Source organism: Adiantum capillus-veneris, chromosome 6 (genome assembly GCF_014529385.1).
Source record: "Adiantum capillus-veneris isolate H3 chromosome 6, ASM1452938v2, whole genome shotgun sequence".
In the NCBI taxonomy this organism is placed as follows: domain Eukaryota; kingdom Viridiplantae; phylum Streptophyta; class Polypodiopsida; order Polypodiales; family Pteridaceae; genus Adiantum; species Adiantum capillus-veneris.
Genome location: NC_140936.1, coordinates 157,233,615 through 157,253,242, shown reverse-complemented (window position 1 = coordinate 157,253,242; position 19,628 = coordinate 157,233,615).

The following is a 19,628-nucleotide window of genomic DNA, read 5'->3' as shown; positions in this document are numbered from 1 at the left end:
TCTCCAAGAATATCCACAAATATTCTTTGAAGGCATGTGTCATTAGCATTTGGAATGTGGCGGGGGCATTGGTTAAGCCAAAAGGCATCACCCTATAAGCATATATTCCCCATTCCATGACAAACGTTGTTTTATACTGGCCTTTTACTGCGTGGGCTAATTGGTTGTAACCTGAGAATCTGTATAGAAATGAGTAGGCTTGCTTGCCAACCACTCGCTCAAGCACATGCTCCGTGATTGGTAAAGGATAGTTATCCCTAATTGTTGTAGCATTCACTTTCTTGAGAATTACACATACACATAATTTTTCTTTTCTTTTTTAGACAACCACAATGGGTGACAACCAATTTGTGTGTTCAATCTCATAAATGAACTCTACCTCTTTAAGCTTATCATTCTCTTCTTTGATTTTTTTGGCAAATGTATCATTATAGGTACAGGGACGTTGTCCATAAGGTTTGGGATCAGGATTCAAGGGGCCGATCGTATGTTGACATATCAATGGATCCACTCCTTTAAGGTCCTTTTACGGCCATGCAAAAACATCTCTATACTCTCTGAGGATTTGGATGAGCATCTCTTCTTCTTTTGTGCTCAAATATGTTGTTATGTAGACCGATCTTGCATCCTTTCCAAGCTTTGCGAGGTCTATTTGTTTTGCGTTTTCAGGGCCATTATATGATTCATTTCCTTTTTTCTCCCTTATTGGCTGAGCCATCACTATTTTCCTGTCGTGGATGGTGAATTTTTTATAGTGGGAATGGACACTCATCTTTTCTTTTTTGTGTCCTCTTCTTCTTTACTTTCTACCTCTGTCCATACTTCACTCTCGAGGGGCTCATCTCTTAGACATGTAAGTTACCACGTGAGTTCAAATGAATGGTTTTTTTAATTGCCAAAAATTTATAATTTTAATAGGATTATGTTAACACAAGGGGGTTTTTATTGATTTTAGAGAAAAACACGTAAGATTGTCAAGAAAAAGAATCATTTTATTACCTTAAGAATGTAAGAAAGGGTTTTTTTTTAATACCCTTTAAACGCACGTTATAAGAATAGTTTCTTAAAGGTGCACCTCCCTTACTTCACTTAACGTTTTTTTGAGTTCCGGGTATTTCTTCTTACGCTCCACTCTAGTCCATTTTGGTTCCCCGAACTCATCCGTCCCTGGTTCTTCTGGTTTCTTATGTTTCGTTTCCTTTCCCTTTTTTTGAGCTTGTTTCCTCGTTCTACTAACGCTTTCCTTTGTTTTTGTGTCCTAAGTTTTTGTCAATCGACCTGAGATTTGTCTTTTACACAATCTTCAGCCTTTACAAGCATTAAGAATTGTGTTTTACATTTTCACTCTCGGCATCAGATTTTCTTTGGCCATGTTTAAAGCTCTTTTCTCATATAGCATCGTTACCGTCTTTGTTTTTTATTTGAAAGTCATAAAATCTAACATCCGCTATGGTTTCCTCTTGATCAATAGGGTTATCAGAGCACTCATGATCTGCATCATTGTCAAATTCAAAATGCTCCGGAGAGTCGTAGAACAACTCTCCTTCCTCCTTTTCATCGTGCTCTATTGTGTTGGGTTCGTTTGAGGCTTGACGCTTGTCTTCTTCTTTAACTGCATTGACCATGTAATATGGTACCACATTATAGCTATCCTTGTCATAGAACTTTGTTGTGGGATCGCCTTCAATGGCGAACACATCCAAGGTTGCTAGAATGTGTTCCCATTCTAAAGGTTCTAGTGCTTCTTTTTGAAAGGGTTTTGGGTTATAGTCTTTGTCTTCTAAGGCCCTCTCTAGTATACATTCTTCTCGTTTTAGGCTACCACAATCTGAAGCTCCACACATCCATAGCTATTTGGACTGTCCTAACCATGTTGGAAGTTTAGATCCGGCTAATGTAGCTGAATTGAACTCTTCAATAGGAGTTCTTGTCACATCCTTGTAACTATGGTCTTTCAATTTTATCTTGGTTGTGGTTTCCATATTTCTCAGGTAAATATGGTCATGCCTCCAATCTTGGACCATTTTTAATTGTCTTATGACTGGTCTTCCGAGTATGAGGTTATAGTGTTACCATATACATGTGGTAGTGATGTGTGTGAACACACTAGGACCGCCGGGGCATTTTTTCCCTCTTTAGGAGGTTTTTTCCCCCGTGCATTGTATATACGCCCATCACTCTAGGGCTATCTATCTTTCCATTGCACACTAAGTAACATACTCTCTATTGTGTGCCTTGAGCTTCCTTCGTCTTCTCCAAGCTGTGTGTGTTTCTCTGCAACCCTAATTCCAACAATTGGTATCAGAGCAGGTCACGTCCTCCCGGGCTTAGTCGCCAGCTGCTCCAGCACACGCCTGCTCACTTTCTCCGATTTCAGTGAGCTTTGGCAAGCGTTCGCAGGTCGACAAATATTTTGGGTGAGCTCGAAGAGCTCGGTCTGCTCAGAATTTTGATTTGGGCTCATTTCGGCCTCCGTTTCCACTACGGGCAGTACTGCACAGGCTATTTCGTCATTTTGTGCAGATTTTCTGTCAGTGCCGTTTTCTGCATAACAGGTGCCTTATAGTCTTCTACGGTTTGTGCTATATAGCACAAGTTGTTCCCGCTCCATTTCTCCTATTTTCGGGCAGTTTTCACATCAGGTGCAGCATTTACCATGGCTGACAACAACAACACAGATGTGTTCAAGATGTTTGCTGCTGAGGACAGGTTGGATGGGGACAACTACCCTATGTGGGCTTATATGATGCAACACGTTCTTGTGTCAAAAGGTGTCTGGAACATTGTGCAGGGCATTGATGTACGTCCTGGTTCTGAAGATGTAGGCGATATTGAGGATGTTGCAGGTCTTGCTGCAAGGATTGCAGCTGTTAGAGTTGTTTTGCCTACAGCAGAACAAGCTCGTTGGGATGTTAAGGATGCGCAGGCTCATGCATTGATTGCGTTGTCTGTGAAGCGCACCATTATTCCTCACATCCGTTCAGCAAAATCTGCAAAACAGGCTTGGGATATTCTAGCAGGTCTTTATGCAAGCCGCAATGAGGCTAAAATTGCTTTGCTGCGTAAAGAGCTAGAGTCGAAGATTATGCATGAGGAAGATGATATGGACACTTTCCTTGCTAGTGTCAAGGATATCAATGAGCAACTCATTTCTGCAGGTGAAGTCATTTCTGACAGTTCCCTTGTGCAGACTGTTCTTGATGCCTTACCAGATTCCTACCAGACTTTTGCTAGTACTTGGAGACTGATGACCCAAGGAAATCCTGAAGTTGTCAAGTTTGATGCATTATGCACATTGCTGTTGCAAGAGTCACTTTCTAGAAAAAACAGGACTAGGCAGCGTGCAGTTGAACAGGCTTTTATTGCTTCTCAAAGAAAGGGTGGTAACAGTAATGCAGCCACTTCTTATGGTTCTGCTGCGAGTGGCAAAAATTCTGTTCCTAATGCTTCTGCTGGCAGCACTTCGTCTGGCAATTCTGGTGATAAGGGCAAAAAGAAGATGCGTTGCCATTATTGTAAAGCCAATGATCACTTGATCAAGTCGTGTCCTAAGTTGAAGGCCAAAGAGGCTAAGAAGAAAGAGGGTGGTTCCACTGCAAATGCTGGTTCCACTACAAATGCAGCCATTGTTGAGTCTTCTGTGAAAGGAGATTGTGATGCTGATGTTGATGCAGAATGGGCTTTTAGCGCAGAGTGCACTTACAATCCTGCTGTCCATGATGCATGCTTGTCAGTTGCTGCAGATTCACATGTGTGGTATTTCGACAGTGGTGCTACAAAGCACATTACCTCACATCGTGAATTGTTTACCTCTCTCGAGTCTGTCCCTCATGGGAATTCAGTCACTTGTGCCAACAACGCCTCTTATCCAGTTCAGGGAGTTGGAAAGATTGTGCTCACTGCTGCTAATGGCAGTTCCTTCACACTTGTTGATGCACTTTATGTACCTGGGATCAAGAAGAATCTATTGTCTGTATCCGCACTTGCTAGACTTGGACTTGTAGTCAAATTTGTGGATGACAGATGTACAGTTCATGATCTCAGTTTTGGTGATGAAATTGTTGCATCTGGGCTTTTGTGCCGTGGGCTGTATAAGCTCACTTTGTATGACAAGTGTGGAGAAAATTTTGCAAATGCTGTTGCAGATTCAAGGGCTATTTCAGATGCAAAACTTTGGCATGCACGTTTTGGTCATCTGAATTTTGCCAGTTTGCTGCGTTTGCAGAAATCTGATATGGTTGCTTCTTTGCCGCCTCTTGAAGCACCTATCAAACATGTTTGTGAAGGCTGTATTCTGGGTAAAATGCAGCGTTCTAAGTTTCCAAAGGATGGTTCAGTTAGGGCCACATGCAGGTTGCAGCTTGTGCATAGTGACGTTTGTGGGCCCATGCAAACTCCGTCCTTGGGCAATTACCTATACTTCGTGACTTTCATTGATGATTACTCCAGGCATGCGTGGGTATTTCCGCTTAAAGCGAAGTCCGAAGTTTTTATGTGCTTCAAACAATTTTTGGCTATGGCTGAAAATGTCTCAAAATGTACTATGGGCACCCTCCGTTCCGATCGAGGGGGGGAGTATATGTCTCATGAATTTAATGCATTTCTGGCTAGTCGTGGGATAAAACACCAATGTACAGTGCCTTATACACCTCAGCAAAATGGTGTTGCTGAGAGGAAAAATAGGTCACTAACGGAAATGGCACGATGTATGGTCAAAAGTCAAGCTTTGCCGCATTCTTTTTGGCTTGAGGCCATCATGTGTGCCACTTATATACTTAACAGGTGCCCTACGAAAGCTTTGCATCTATTACTCCATATGAAGCATGGCATGATAGAAAACCTTCTATTGAGCACATGCGTGTTTTTGGCTGTTTGGCATATGCTTTGGTGCCACAAGTGCAGCGCAGAAAATTGGATGATAAGGCTGTCAAATGTATTTTTGTTGGTTATAGTGCTGAAAGCAAAGGTTACAGGTTGTATCATCCGCAAACAAAACGTATTTTGGTTTCACGGGATGTAGTGTTTGTGGAAGATTCTGTTCAACCCTTGCTGTCATGTACTAGAGACAGTAATGTAAGCTCACAGGACATTTATGACACTTTGTTTCCTCTTTTCAGTGGTGGAAATACGAATGTAAGTTCCAATGAGGCAAATGTACAGCCTATGGGGGTTTCTGAAAATGTTTTAGAACAGCCTATTACTGATGCAGATGTACATGATGTACTTGATGAGGAAAGGGCTGAAAATGAGCAGGCTAGAGGTATGCCAAAATGGCTGGTGCACACTTTGCGTGACAGTAAATCGGATGCACCTTTATCTAGTCGTACTCGTTCAGGCTCTCGCCATGCATCTTATGCATCAGATTGTTATGCTTTGGCTGTGTCTAGTTTACATGATGTTGAGGAGCCTCTGTCTTTTGATGAAGCACAGAATTCAGAAAATTGGATTGCTGCCATGAAATCAGAATATGATGCACTTATAGAGAATGACACATGGACTTTATGTGCTTTGCCTCCTGGCAAAAAGGCCATTGGTACGAAGTGGGTTTACAAGTTGAAACGCAAGCCGGATGGTGAGATCGATCGCCATAAGGCTCGACTTGTTGCAAAGGGTTATGCACAACAAAAAGGCATAGATTATGAAGAGACTTTTGCTCCCACTTGTCGTATGACTACTGTGCGTTTTCTATGTGCATTGGCAGCTCATTTTGGTTGGGATGTACATCAATCAGACATTGTTACTGCTTTCTTGAATGGTGACATATTTGAGGAAGTTTATGTAACGCAGCCTCGCGGTTTTGTCATAAAAGGACAAGAGGACAAAGTGTGCAAATGTAAGAAGGCTTTGTATGGGTTGAAGCAATCTCCTCGTGCTTGGTATGAGAAAGCTGACACTCATTTGGTTAAACGAGGCTTTCGTAACAGTCCAACAGAAAGCACATTGTATGTAAAGCGTGAGGATGATGTATTTCTCATTGTGGTTCTTTATGTTGATGATTTGCTGATCACTGGACCAAATGAGAGACATATTGCTGAATTTAAGGCTGATTTGAATGCTACTTTCAAGATGAAAGATTTGGGGCTGTTGCATTATTACTTGGGTATACAGTTTAAGCAGTGTGATGGTGGTATTGCCTTGTGTCAGAAAAGTTACATAGAGACATTGCTATGTAAGTTTGGACTTGAGGATTGCAAACCTATTGCCACTCCCATGGAAACAGGTTTGAAGTTGAGTCTACATGATGCTGGCGATCCTGCTGATGTCACTCTTTACCAAACTGCTGTTGGCTGCCTCATTTATGTATGCAACACGAGGCCAGATATTCAGTTTGCAGTCTCGCAGGTCAGCAGATTTATGCATAGCCCAGGGTCTAAGCATTGGCAGGCTGTCAAGAGGATTTTCCGCTACCTTAGTGGCACTTTACATCTTGGCTTGTTTTATCCCAAGGGGGGATCATTGCCGCCAGACTTACATGCTTTTTCGGACTCAGATTGGGCTGGTTGTTTTGACACGCGAGTGTCCACAAGTGGTTTTTGTTTCATGCTTGGCAGTTCATGTATATCATGGTTGAGCAAGAAGCAACCTACTGTGGCCACTTCGAGTTGTGAGGCTGAGTACAGGGCAGTCTTCACAGCTACGGTTGAGTGTGTATGGCTCAGACGCCTTATGGCTGACTTGGGTGTTGGGCAGGACACTGCCAACACTATCTACACTGACAGTCAGAGCGCATTGGCAGTTGCGAGGAACCCAGTTTTTCATGCTCGCACAAAGCACATTGAGGTGCATTACCACTATGTCAGGGAGAGGCTCTCAGCAGGAGAGATCAGCTTGGCTTATGTGCCAACACAGGACAACCTTGCAGATCTTTTCACAAAGGCATTGTCTCGTGAGAAGCTTGAAGCTTTCCGCAAAGCTTTGAGCTTACTCCCCTTTGTGGACTGATCCTGTCCTCAGGGCATGGCACTTCCCTTTACTCATGTGCCAGCTCTCGTTCACCGCATCACTCCAGGGGGGATTTGTTACCATATACATGTGGTAGTGATGTGTGTGAACACACTAGGACCGCCGGGGCATTTTTTCCCTCTTTAGGAGGTTTTTTCCCCCGTGCATTGTATATACGCCCATCACTCTAGGGCTATCTATCTTTCCATTGCACACTAAGTAACATACTCTCTATTGTGTGCCTTGAGCTTCCTTCGTCTTCTCCAAGCTGTGTGTGTTTCTCTGCAACCCTAATTCCAACATATAGTTGTTCTTCTTGCCAAAATCAACAATGGCAAATGTATGCTCATATTTGATTCCGTAAGTGGTGACAACTATTTTCTCTACAAGTCCTAGGGGTTTCTCCATATATCCATCTATGAGCTGTACTTTCATTTTGGTTGCTCTCAAAGTAGGTTTTCCCCATTTTTTCCTAGTTTATGTTATAGCAATTGCTAGGGTCCAGCCCCACTGTCAAGAATTTCCATGGTGGTGACACCTTGAAATTCCACGGGAAGAGTCGTGTTGCAATCTTCACCTTCACCATACTCTTCAACTTTGTTTAATTGTATTGGACTGGTGTTTAGGTGAGGCTTTTCAAGTTCTCAAATTCCTTCTTGAATTTGTGATAAAGGATCCTTCTCCACACCAAACATTTCTAGACAATATCCTACCATCATCCACATGTTAGGTCATATTCGTAATAGCTCAACAAACATTATTGTACTTGTCACGGGTGTGGAAAAAATGTCCATCATAAGGCTAATCCGTGGTATTCAATGCTATCTTTGGTCCTTGTGCTTATGTTCCTAGTTCTGTCGTTCGTGCTTTTGATTAGAATCTGGCTCTATCCATTCCTGGTTTGTTGGGATTATTGGTGTTGGTGAGACAATTATGACATCTTCTGGTCTCCCAACTGGAGGTTCTAGTAAAGCTTGGGATGTTTGAATCATTTTTAGGCACATTTCAAGCCTTTGCTTCTCTAGTTCCGTATATGGATATGTCGACCATCTTTGTTCTTGAGTTTGGTTGTTTTGTAGCCATGCGTCATAGGCTTTGAGAAGGGCATCTAATGGTTCATTAGCCCTCTCCATCAAAATTGATCCTCCTAAATTAGCGCTCTTAGGTATTACCTCCGGGGTTTTCTCTTCCTTGTTTGATTCTTCAAGTTTCCTCAGTTTTTCTGTTGTTTGTTTCAATTTTTTAGCTAAGGAAGTCTGTTCACGTTCCTTCCTAGATTTCATTCTAACCTTCCATGTGTTTCACCGACTCTTACATTCAAGGCTAGACGTATCTGTTTTTTGTTCTTCTATGATGGGTTTGTTTTCCATTTTTTGAGCTTGTGCTCTTATGATTATCTGGATTGGTATCACATTTTTGTTTTTTGATCCACTACTCGATGGTATTGCCTCTAGTATATCCAACATTACTTTTGCTCCTTTGTTAGCGTTCTTTCGGCAATTAGAAATCAAATGAGTGATTACACAATCAGGACAATATGCATTCACTCTTATGATCTCCGTGTGAGGACAATCTTTCATCAGGTGGTCACCACCACACTTATAACATGGTCCTTTAGTTTGTTAGGCATTCCTTGAGCAGCTCTCTTTTGATAAGCAAGTCTTGATCCTGCTAATCCTCCATTAGCTACAAATAGCAATGTGCATTCATCCAAACTGTATCTTCCTTCCCCATAAGCGTGTGCAACAATCGGTGGTCCAACATATCTAATCATGCTCCATGGTTCTGGTGCTTTTGGTTCTTTAGGTGGATAATACCCCTTATTGGTCATATATCCACTAGGCTCCTTGTAATATGCAAGGATTGGCACAAGTGCCTGCTCCTCTAGCTCTTCTATAGTTGATGCGTATTTGACTCCTACAGGTTTCATTCCTGGTAGTGGCGGTTGTTTTCCTAAGACTGGTTGTGGTCCTTCAACTCCTACTAGTCCCGAAAGAATTCGTATTGTGTATCTCAACATTGGTGGAAATTGTGCTTGTACTACTCGGGCTTACGAAGCATACTGACATTATTTTACGTAACCCTTGTTGTAATAGCACTCTTCAGTCATGTGATTTTTCCATTTTGCCTCTATCGCACACCATCTAGGTTGCTTAACTTGTGTCTTAGCAAATGGATTAATCCTTTTGAGCACTTCTTCGATGACCTGTTCTTGATTTAGGGGAGACTCAAATTTTTGTACCAACTTGGCAAACTTGGATCCACTATGCGGTGACGAGGAATCATCATCTAAATTCTTGTAGTCTCCTTACTTGTAGATAACACAAATATCTACCAAATATAGAGCTTCTTTTGTTAACACGTTCAATGTAGTGCTCTTTTTCATGTGTAGATCTTTCGAGAGATCTTCATTCCTCAGTCCTTGGATAAAAAAGAGCATTAACCTTGATTAGGTTGGCAGCTCTTCTACTAGACAAAACTTCACATATCTTTTCAGCCTTAAGGCTGCTTTTCATACAAATTCTCCTTCTTTCTGTTTGAATTTATGGACTTGTGAGATAGTGTTATGAGCTATCCCTCTTTGAGATAATTTCTCGATAAACTTGTCAAACACCTTTTTGGTTGACTCAAAATCTCGATGTTCCATAGAACCAAACAAGGTGGCAGCGTCCTCTTTGAGAGTCTGTCCAAATCTCACAAATTGCATTGGAAATCTAGGACTTCCTCAGCTTTGATTACACGCACAAAGGTTGCCACATGATCCCTAGGATCTTTGCTCCCATAATACTTCTTGTTTACCGATTTTTGGACATGGGATGGCTGAATTCTATTTTGGTCTACAAGCCTAAGCATAGGATCTTCCAACCCTCTTTATGAGCTCTTTTTGGTCTAAGGTAATATAAGGGTTACTCCCTTAGAGGTGATTTTAATCTGTAATTCCTAGCTGGTCTCATGGGTGGTTGTTCCTTTCTTTGACCCCTTTCTCTCCGCTCTCATTCTCGGTGTGGAACTCCTATCTCAACTAGATTTTGTGTTCTTGTCTTGCTCTCATCTTGGTATTGTTGATGGAGTGGTGGTATTGGTGGTGCTCCTAACCCTGACATGGCTTGATAACCACCTTTGTTTGTGTTCTGTTCTGATGTTGCATACAGTTAGAGCCATGCTTACAATGATGGCAATGTTGCTTGCTGATCTTCAGGGTTGGGCAATGGTTGTCCATTGGTCTGTGATGTGGTGTCATAGTCATCTGCGAAGGGATTTGTAGACTTGTTAGGAGTTTGTATGGGCCTTTGCCTCTCTTCAGAAGCATGCTACATCACTTTTGGAGTTGTCAATCTTTCTACATCCCTAGGAAAGATTGGCTCATATTCGCGTTTGTACTTGTCAACATACATTATATTACTCCCTTTTCTTGAGTCGTAAGCATACAAGTACATAATCTTTTACGTGCTTAGATCTAATGCATAGGGTGTTAGGCATATGGAATATGATTTGACCCTACCATTCGAATACTCATAGATTCCTATATCTCCTTTGTTTGTTGGAATTTTCACTACCTTCTTGTCAAACACCCTGATGGCATTAGGGAGATCTACTCGAGGTGGCATGTCTAGCATCTCCGAAATCATCTTCCCTTTTGTGACATTGTCTCCATATTTTTTATAGTTCTCCGGGTCTTTGACAATGAGGTAATGAATTCCCTCATCATCTCAAAACCTATCTCCGTCATCGTACTCTAGAACTATTTTCTCTCCTCTGAGCGGGTTTTCTTCAATACATACACTTTTACATCCTCTTGCATCAGAGTATACCAAGGCTCCATGGGCGTTCCATCCTTCTAAAAAGATGGTTGTATACCTAGGAGCCTGATTCATACTCCTCAAAGTGCTTTCTTCTTCAACTTGGGTTGATTGATGAGCAACGGTGTTTTGATCTATCGGAAAGTGAAGGAATTGGTCTGAAGAGGTGTCAGTATCACTACCCTCTTCTATGATTGGAGCTAGGGGATCCCTGCTTGATTCACGCTCTCCTCTATTGACATTAGGCTCTCTTGGTTTATACCTGCTCTATTATCTCTCTCAAGATACTTGCCTGATCTTAAATACATCAATTTATCACTATTTCAACAACCAATCCAAACCTTATACCTTACAAGTCCGTTTGCAATCTTCCCTGGTTGTTACCTTGCTTTTTGGATACTTGGATGCCTATATACACAAAATTAAACACTTTGCCTCTTGGCCTTTTGAGTGCTTAGTCCAAATTCCCTTTCAAAACCTTCATTTAAATTTACAAAACTTACAAAAAATAAATAAAATTGAAATTCAGGTCAAAATTTTGAAAAGACAAGCTCTGACTACCACAAGGTCTTTGAGTGGTATTTCTAGAAACCTTGAAAGATGGCCTATGGGATGGTATGGTCAAAACCTAAATTTGATCATGTGGCAGTGGTCGCAGTAATAGTTGCCACTAGAAAGCTTTTTCAACCTAGTCACTTCCTACTAATTGGCTACAGTCTATTGAGTCTATACACACCTTGTACGAATTATTTTGATGCATGTTGGTGTTTGTTTGGCCCAATTATCAAAATTTGGCTTCACACTTCAGCTTTTGGTTGATTTTAGGGTCTTTTACGTGTCCAAATGAGTCACAAAAGGTACATATGGGATACTTGGACTGCTAGGAATCAACTGAGACCAATTTGGACCCCAACTGACACAGGTGGTAGCAACCGTGATCGGTACTTGTGTGTGTATTGAGTTTTTACACTTATATTAGCTTCCCTATTTGGTATATAGTCTTTAGCACCTATGAATGACCTGAAATTCTAAGGTTTGACCAATCAAAAGGCACTCTTTCTCTTCAAGTTTGGTCACTCGGGCAGTTTTGGCTTTGACATGTGGAAAGTGGATTTGGCAAGTACAAGGCTTGAGGATCTTGATGGTATGCCCTATCTGTGGAAATATGTCAGGTGGCAACAACCGTGATAGTTGACACTTGTGAGATTTTTGTACCTCGATGATTTCTATAGCTTCCCCACCTCCTATACCACTCAATGACACCCTGCACCACTGAAAATCACCACTAAAAATTGGTTTAGATGAGTCGGTTCTCTAAATTAGCAAAAAATGTTCTTTTGGCATTGTTGATGGATTCAAAAATCAATCAAAACTTTTAGATCAGTCCTTTTAAGGTATATGCAAGTGCAAAAAAAAGAATTTCTCAATTTGTACTTTCAGTTCTCAAGATTGTACGTTTCTTGCATGTTTAGTCACTATAAACTGACAAAACTCGCAATATGGCCGAAGTTGCTTTTGAGTGCCTAAACACCACTACAAAACTAACTCTTAACCTAAACACTACTCCTATCTCTAATATAAATCAATAAAGCAACAAAAACACAAAGCAAAACATGATAAAATGAAGTGATAGCGGGGTGAAAATAGCAAATTTTTCGGCTCTAATCACAACTCACCGCAACCACCTACTAGACACAAACTACAACAAGACTCAAAGCATGGACTCAATGCACAATGCACTAAAACCAACCACTAGGGTCGTCCTAACCTATGTGATAACCAAAGGAGAACACTAGACTCCTCATTCTACATGAGAGCTCATCATGCCTCACTGACTCTCCTACCTAAAGATAAATGTAACGAACTATAACACTTGGACACTAGGTAAAGAAGAACCTCACCATGACCTCCTCTGCTAGTTTAAGTCCTACCTCCTAGCAGTGTGCGTGTATGTTGCACGTGTCAATGCAAGGAACTTGCCGATACACCGTGTGCAAGCCACAAATGGCTCCAAGCACACAACAAGCCTAAACTAGTAAGCTCAAAGATGGCGTTGGTGTGTCACTCACCGCTCTACACTTCCTGTCGTGGAGGATTCCTCACCACGAAGAAGAAGGAGACGCCACTACACCGCGCTCAACCGCTTCACCGTCGTCGTGCCGCCGCAATGCTCGATCGCACACACTCTCTCTCTCTCATGCATACACACACACACACACACACAAGGAGATGAAGAAGAAGAAGATGGAGATGGAGCAAGAGCACTCTTCAATTGCACAAATGAGAGAATGCGTGAATTTTAGGTTTAGTTGACTTTTATATGAGCTCATCCCATTCACACTTGGGCGCCCATGCTTAGCCAACTAATCCCTTGAATGTTCCAGTTAGAGTGCGCCTTTCATCAGCGATCACTCTTACCCTTTTCCTATTGGACCGACAAGCCCGGTACCTGACTCTACCAAGTAAATAATACAACGTCCGTCGTAGGTGATATGGTGTCCGTGAGCCATGAGGGTTAACATGCCCCCCTTCCTGATGTAGATTCTGTCCTCGGGAGCTATTGAGTTGAAGCTCGTTCGTCGAGGTGGAAGGGCATTTGAGATGAATGTCCTTAGCCTTCTTCAGTCACTGCAAAGTCAAACAACATTGGCACAGTAATTGAATTCTCATAAGCGATTAAAAAGCATATGCAGTTGTAGGCAGACAATTTGATTGGTAACAGAATTTTAAACCATTTTTCAGCAATAAAGATTAAATTGCAATATAATCAAATGCATAAACAGATGTAAAGGTAAAAAATTAAACAAGTCTGGGCTCGCTAATTTAACGGTCGAAAGGCACTAGAGATCGACTATTAATACCATGGGTAAGCTTCTAAATTTTCTCTGGTCAATTAAGTTGTTTAATCGCAAGAGCCAAGTATTTCATGTTCGAGGGCTGACTAGAGGCTATACCTAGAAGACCTTGTAGTTAAGCTACAATAAAAGGAATTTCTCATGAAATCATCGCCTGATGCTTACCTTTTCTTTGACCCCCCAAAGTCTTTTCACAATGATTCAATTTTGATGTGTGTGCTTATTTTGTATGCCTTGGGTTTTTTGCTTTTTTTTAAAAAGCGCCCACACTGGGAACCTCTAGGGCTCTAGTACCATAGGTGATACATGTGAGTGAAGTACCAAATCAAGATGAGATTTCTCTTCCAGCTTAAGATTTTACATTGTGGCACTTTGATTTTTTGTTTGTTTGTTTTCGGCATTTTAATTTTGTAACTTTGGGGGGTCATATAACATTGTTACCCTCCCCAGGCTCATCACACTAGTAAACTACCTTTATAATACTTAAGCTAAAGGTCAATAGGTACTAAGCCCACTAGAAAGTCCTGGTACATTTCACACAATGCTGCCTAAATCGGATTAAGAATCTAAGTAACCATTAATTATTAGGAAGGCATTCCCCATGGTATTAAGAGCAGATCTCTAACACCTAGCTTGGTCAAACCAGCTTAGTCAGACTGCTTGATTTTTAAACCTAGACAAGTGATTATGACAAAAAATTACATTGAATTTACTGTTTAATACTAAGCAATGTGTTGGATATTATACTACCAATCACAATTAAAGAAGACAAACATGGATGCAAAAAGATAAGGGGCAATGCTAATTGACAAGAAACACCTGTTTGTGTTGATGATCGCGCTAGATCTGAAAAGTGGATGAGAGAAATATCCCATGAAGGTCCAAATCCTAACATCAGCAACACGTTCCTGTACACACTAGGAAACACAAAGAATACCTCTAGGAGGCATATCAGTGGGAAAAGGTACCACTTATTGAACACACAAAAAAAAACATAAGGAACCCTAACCTAATTATTTACACTCCCCTAGAGAGTCAAGGGAATAGGATATTGTAGAGATTTGGGAAAAACCATAAGGCTAAACCCCTATCCTCGTCATCGAGATAAACAAAGTTATCATCCATGAAACCATATGTACCATCCGTGTAGTCATGTAAATCTTCTTCTTCATCATAGGTACCCATGTTTACTAATAAGGTCACTAGACGCATATAGTCATCTTGGTCAAAAGGGTAGGCTTGTGCAATGGGAGAAACGCTCTCTACTAAGTATCGGTCAGTCGTGGTCAAGAGACATATCAGCCATTCTAACTCCTCGAAATTCCTCTCACATGCTAGCGTACCTACCAAATCCCATTCACATGCAAGCAGCACTGGAAAGACCATGTGAAACATTTGTGAAAAGTAACAAGGGTACCTCTCACCCAAGGCAGGAGTGGATGACTCTAGTGTACTATCCATATCTGTACATGCAAATAGATGATGGTTAGAGTGCAAATATTACAAGGTCGTGTTCTTGTGCATAATGTGTTTTTATGGTTTTGTGTTATGGCTCTTGATCTTTTACTTTTTTATCTTGTTTTTGTGAGTATAAGGCTTTATGTATACATTCCCTAGGATTGGAGATTGAGAGGTCAGGGAGGAAGGTTGAGAGGGAAGCAAGTGAATGATGGATGTCAGCAAACACTCCCCTCTTCCTTGGGTAGATCATACCTTTTGGAATGATTTTGGCACCCTTTGAAACCAGTTGTTCTAGTTGGTAATAGGTGAGGATTTCTGCCATTAGTTTTCTATTACCTTAGGTGCCTCGTCGAGTTGCAAGGGTGGTAAGGTACTCTCCCAGGATCGAACTTAAAGTGGTTCATCAGGTGATTCTTGAACACTGGGAAGCGTGGATTCCTTGGTAGCTTTATGGAGGTCCACTATTGTAGGTGGAGGCTGTGGAGAAGCTTTTACCTCTATGGATGCATCACATGAGGAGCTAGAAGCTTCATGGGACTCCCCCCTTCCTGAGCTAGGTGGAACAAATTGTTCTTTCTTCGGTACCCAAACTAGCTCTGGAGCGGGTGTGTAGCATTCTGTGATTTTTTTCTTTTCACAATCGTCAATTTGTTTTGGAGCCACAAGATCCCATGGGTCAGGTGACTGGTAAGAACACAATCTACATTTTGGCACCCAGATTTGATCATTTCCTTGATAGTAGCCTTGGGCTTCCAATAGTCATTTAGGAGTCCAACGCCACATTTTCTTACTTTTCTTGGAGCGAGTGGTATGTTTCTTACAAAGCTTCTATTTTTTAGTACTAGCCATGGTTGCTAAAGAAGCTTTAGGGACCCACTTGTATGTTTTCTTTGTTACATTAGGATGAGTCTTGTCAGAAGCTATATGCATTGCGTGTAGCATATTTAAGGGTACGGGCATTTCATTCCCCTCCGGTGTTACCCAGGTTGTGCCCCTGTTTTCCCAAGTGTCTATGGTTACTGCTAGGTGGACCCAATCCACATTGTCCGACTCAGTCATTCTAGGTAGTACGTCCACATAAGGAGAATCTCCCCTAACATCAGTGTCCGCTTTACACGTGTAACAATACTGCAATGGGGCCGAGTGAATTGTGGCGTCAGATCTATGATCAATTATAAACCTGTTTCCTAGAGGATGTGCTCGACCAGTTACAAGATCCACTCGAATGACAGAATCTTGGAAGTGCAGGTAGACATGGTTCTTAGACCAGTCATGCACCATTTTTGCTTCCCTCATGAAAGGACGTCCTAAGATCATCTCCGATGCCATAGTGTGTGAAGGGGATCGGGGAGCACCACAGACGGAGAGTGAGAGAGAGAGAGAGAGAAGGAGACACACACGATGTGGGTGGGGAGACTCAAAGAGTGAGTAGCCCCCTATACACTTATGCTATGTATAAGGTATACAAGTCAGTGGGCGCCCAGACTCTGGGCGGCCGGGCAAGGCACAGGCGCCTATACCCCAACAACCTCCCACTTAAAGGCGATTGTGCCTTTAAGCAAGAGAACCTAGTCTAAAGACTACAAAAGGCGAGAGAAAACCGCTCTGAATCGATGCCCACTGGCTGGCTGTGATCGTGTGCATCCGGCTGTCCTGCTCCCGTGTAAGTCCATACACTACCAGACGTACCACACACGTACTACAAGTATGTACGCAATACCTGCATATCTCCCTCGTGCACTATGCCATCATCAGTCAACAAACGACTGACAACCCCAACTGCAAATGCTTCCACTGCAGCTGCGATATCTAGTCTCAAGATCAACATCTCATACATGAGACCACCGAATGCCGATGCAATGCTAGCGGGCCCTGCTAGCTCTACGGAGCATGCATCAACATATATATCCCTGGCAATAGGCATCTCTGACTGACGAGGCGTGTCAGCCACATGCATCTCCTGATTGTCCGCAAAAGACGCATCAACTTGTCTTGCAACCTCAGAGCAAACCAGCTGCTCTAAGTGTCTGCTGGAAGACATATCCTGCACAACTATATCCCCACGCTCACTGTCGAGCATAGAAAGGAATGACTGCATAATCACTGACATCTCAGCCTCCTCTGCAATCATCCACTGCAAACATGACCACTCAATCTGCTGTGACTCACTAGAGCTCTCATGCTCTAACTCCGTATGCATAGACTCTTGCACAACGTCCTCCTGTCGTGACTCACTAGAGCAAGACCGCTCTACCTGTCTATCCTGCATAGAAGTATCTCGCACAACTGACTCTCTGCTTTGCTCAGTCACTAGCAAAGCATGCATGTCTGACTCTGTCACCTCTCTGTGTGACTGCTCAAGTCGTGCCCCAACTGTGTGCACAACGAGCTCACTACTCTGCACTCCATGCAAAGCATCCTGCAACCCATAAGCAAAAGAGACTCGCCTGCTCTCTCGCTGTCTACCTGGCTGCATGATCACAGAGACAACACCGTCTCTCACGTGATGCACATGCAATGGGTAACCTGTACCACTCCTGGCACCTCTCGCAATCACTAGCGAACCCGAATGCATCACAAAATCTCGCTCTCGTAGCGAAATCTGACATCCACAATCTCTAAGCTGACCAATCTAGATCAAACTCACTGTCAAATTTGGTACATAGCGCACATGTCGTAACAAGTAAGATGTACCACTCGGTAATGACAGTCTCACATCTCCTGCACCTGCTATCGCATGCACCGATCCATCGGTCAAACGTACACTGCCAAGCATCCCGCTAGAATAGCTACAAAACCATTCACGATGTGACGTGACATGAAACATAACATCTGCATCTAGCAACCATTGCGAAGGGAGTGCACTATCCACATGTATAGCATCTCGTGCATAGCTCGAGGTAAAAGTGACATCCCTGTCACTAGTATACTCCGACTCTACATCTGCCTCAACTGTCAAAGCAACCGAGTCCATGGCATCACTACATACACCTCTGAGACTGCCATGTCTCCTACGATGTCGCATACGACGAAAACAGTGTCGTCTAACGTGTCCAGAATGACCACAATACCAACATGTCACATGTCGGCGTGCTCGTGAATGTACATGTCTCACACGAGTCCGTGATGACTCAGATCTATCATACATATCATGTAATCTGCGCCAAAGTGCTCTCGAAGTAGTCTCATACATAACAAGAGCATATACAGATTCCGCAAGGTGCAAAGAGAGCGTAGATAGTGCCATCTCCTCTAGATCCTGCCACTGATCATCAGACATGTTTGAAGGTCTACCTGCATCACCACTCAATGGTCGATGCAACCCTCGCTGTGTCAATGCATCAAGCATACACTCTCTCCATGCCGCAAAGTCTGACCCATCAAACACGCGCATCTGTGAGAGGTCACAATCTGATCGATCACCTGTCTCTGCCATGAGCACAATGTAGAAAACTAGAAAGCAAAACCACCTCACCAACAACACCTGGAAACTGTCTACAAATATGGCCAAAAACACAATGTAAAACCTGTGAGACACACTCCAAAATAGAGCTCCCGCAATGTCAACCAAATCAGCCCTAAACTGGCTCGAATCGCATCAACAAAAGTCTGCAAATATGGCTATAAAATCTGATGCAAAGTTGCACCAATAACCGTGCAAAGCCTTGCACAAAATCACAAGTCAATATGACTCAATCGCGCATAAATATCTGACAAAATTTTGGCAGATTCTCCTTTGTAACTGGAGCAAAATCTCAACAGTAAACCTCAAAGAGACAATAATATATGCCACAATGGCCAATCCGGGAATAAACTCGACCGGAATCACCTCACAAAGTCATACATATGAGCATACCCGCTCTTGCCGGAGTACCACTCAACGGCACCTCAAATGACATACATGTGAGTGATGATTGCTGCCAAAATACCTTTCAATCGATGACCAAATGTCTGCCAGATAACTATAGCAACATTTCGCAAAACCTTGCAAGATTTGTCGCTATGCACAATATGAAATACGGCACACAAGGGCATACACAAGTGACTCCAAACTCCAACCAAATGATGACTGAAAATCACCTGTCAAAGTGGGAGTAAACTCAACCACTAAACTGTCAAAGAGCAACCTACGGATACGAAGAAGCTATGGCGAGAACCTGGATAAAATCCAACAGAGTTTCTTCTATAAATTGAGCCAAATCTCAAATAATCTCAGCCATAAACAAATACACAAATCCATATATGGCATACATAAACCGCCAAGACCATGGCAACATAGCTCACTCTCGCATGAGTGGCTCTCTGGACAAATGCATATCCAAAAACCTGTGTACACCTATGAATTTGCTGGTTGCTGCAGAACATACTCCGTGTGTGTGAGATATACCAAAAACAGTGTTTTTGGGACCCGAAAGTGCACAAATAAACCTCCTGTTGTACCTGCTATAATTCAAAGCATAATTTCAGCAAATAGACATCACCATCGCGTCTGGATCGTGCCAAAACCTTGACCTAGACTCCTGGATCATGTAGATCTGACTCTGAATGACGGAGCTACGCAAAAAACTGC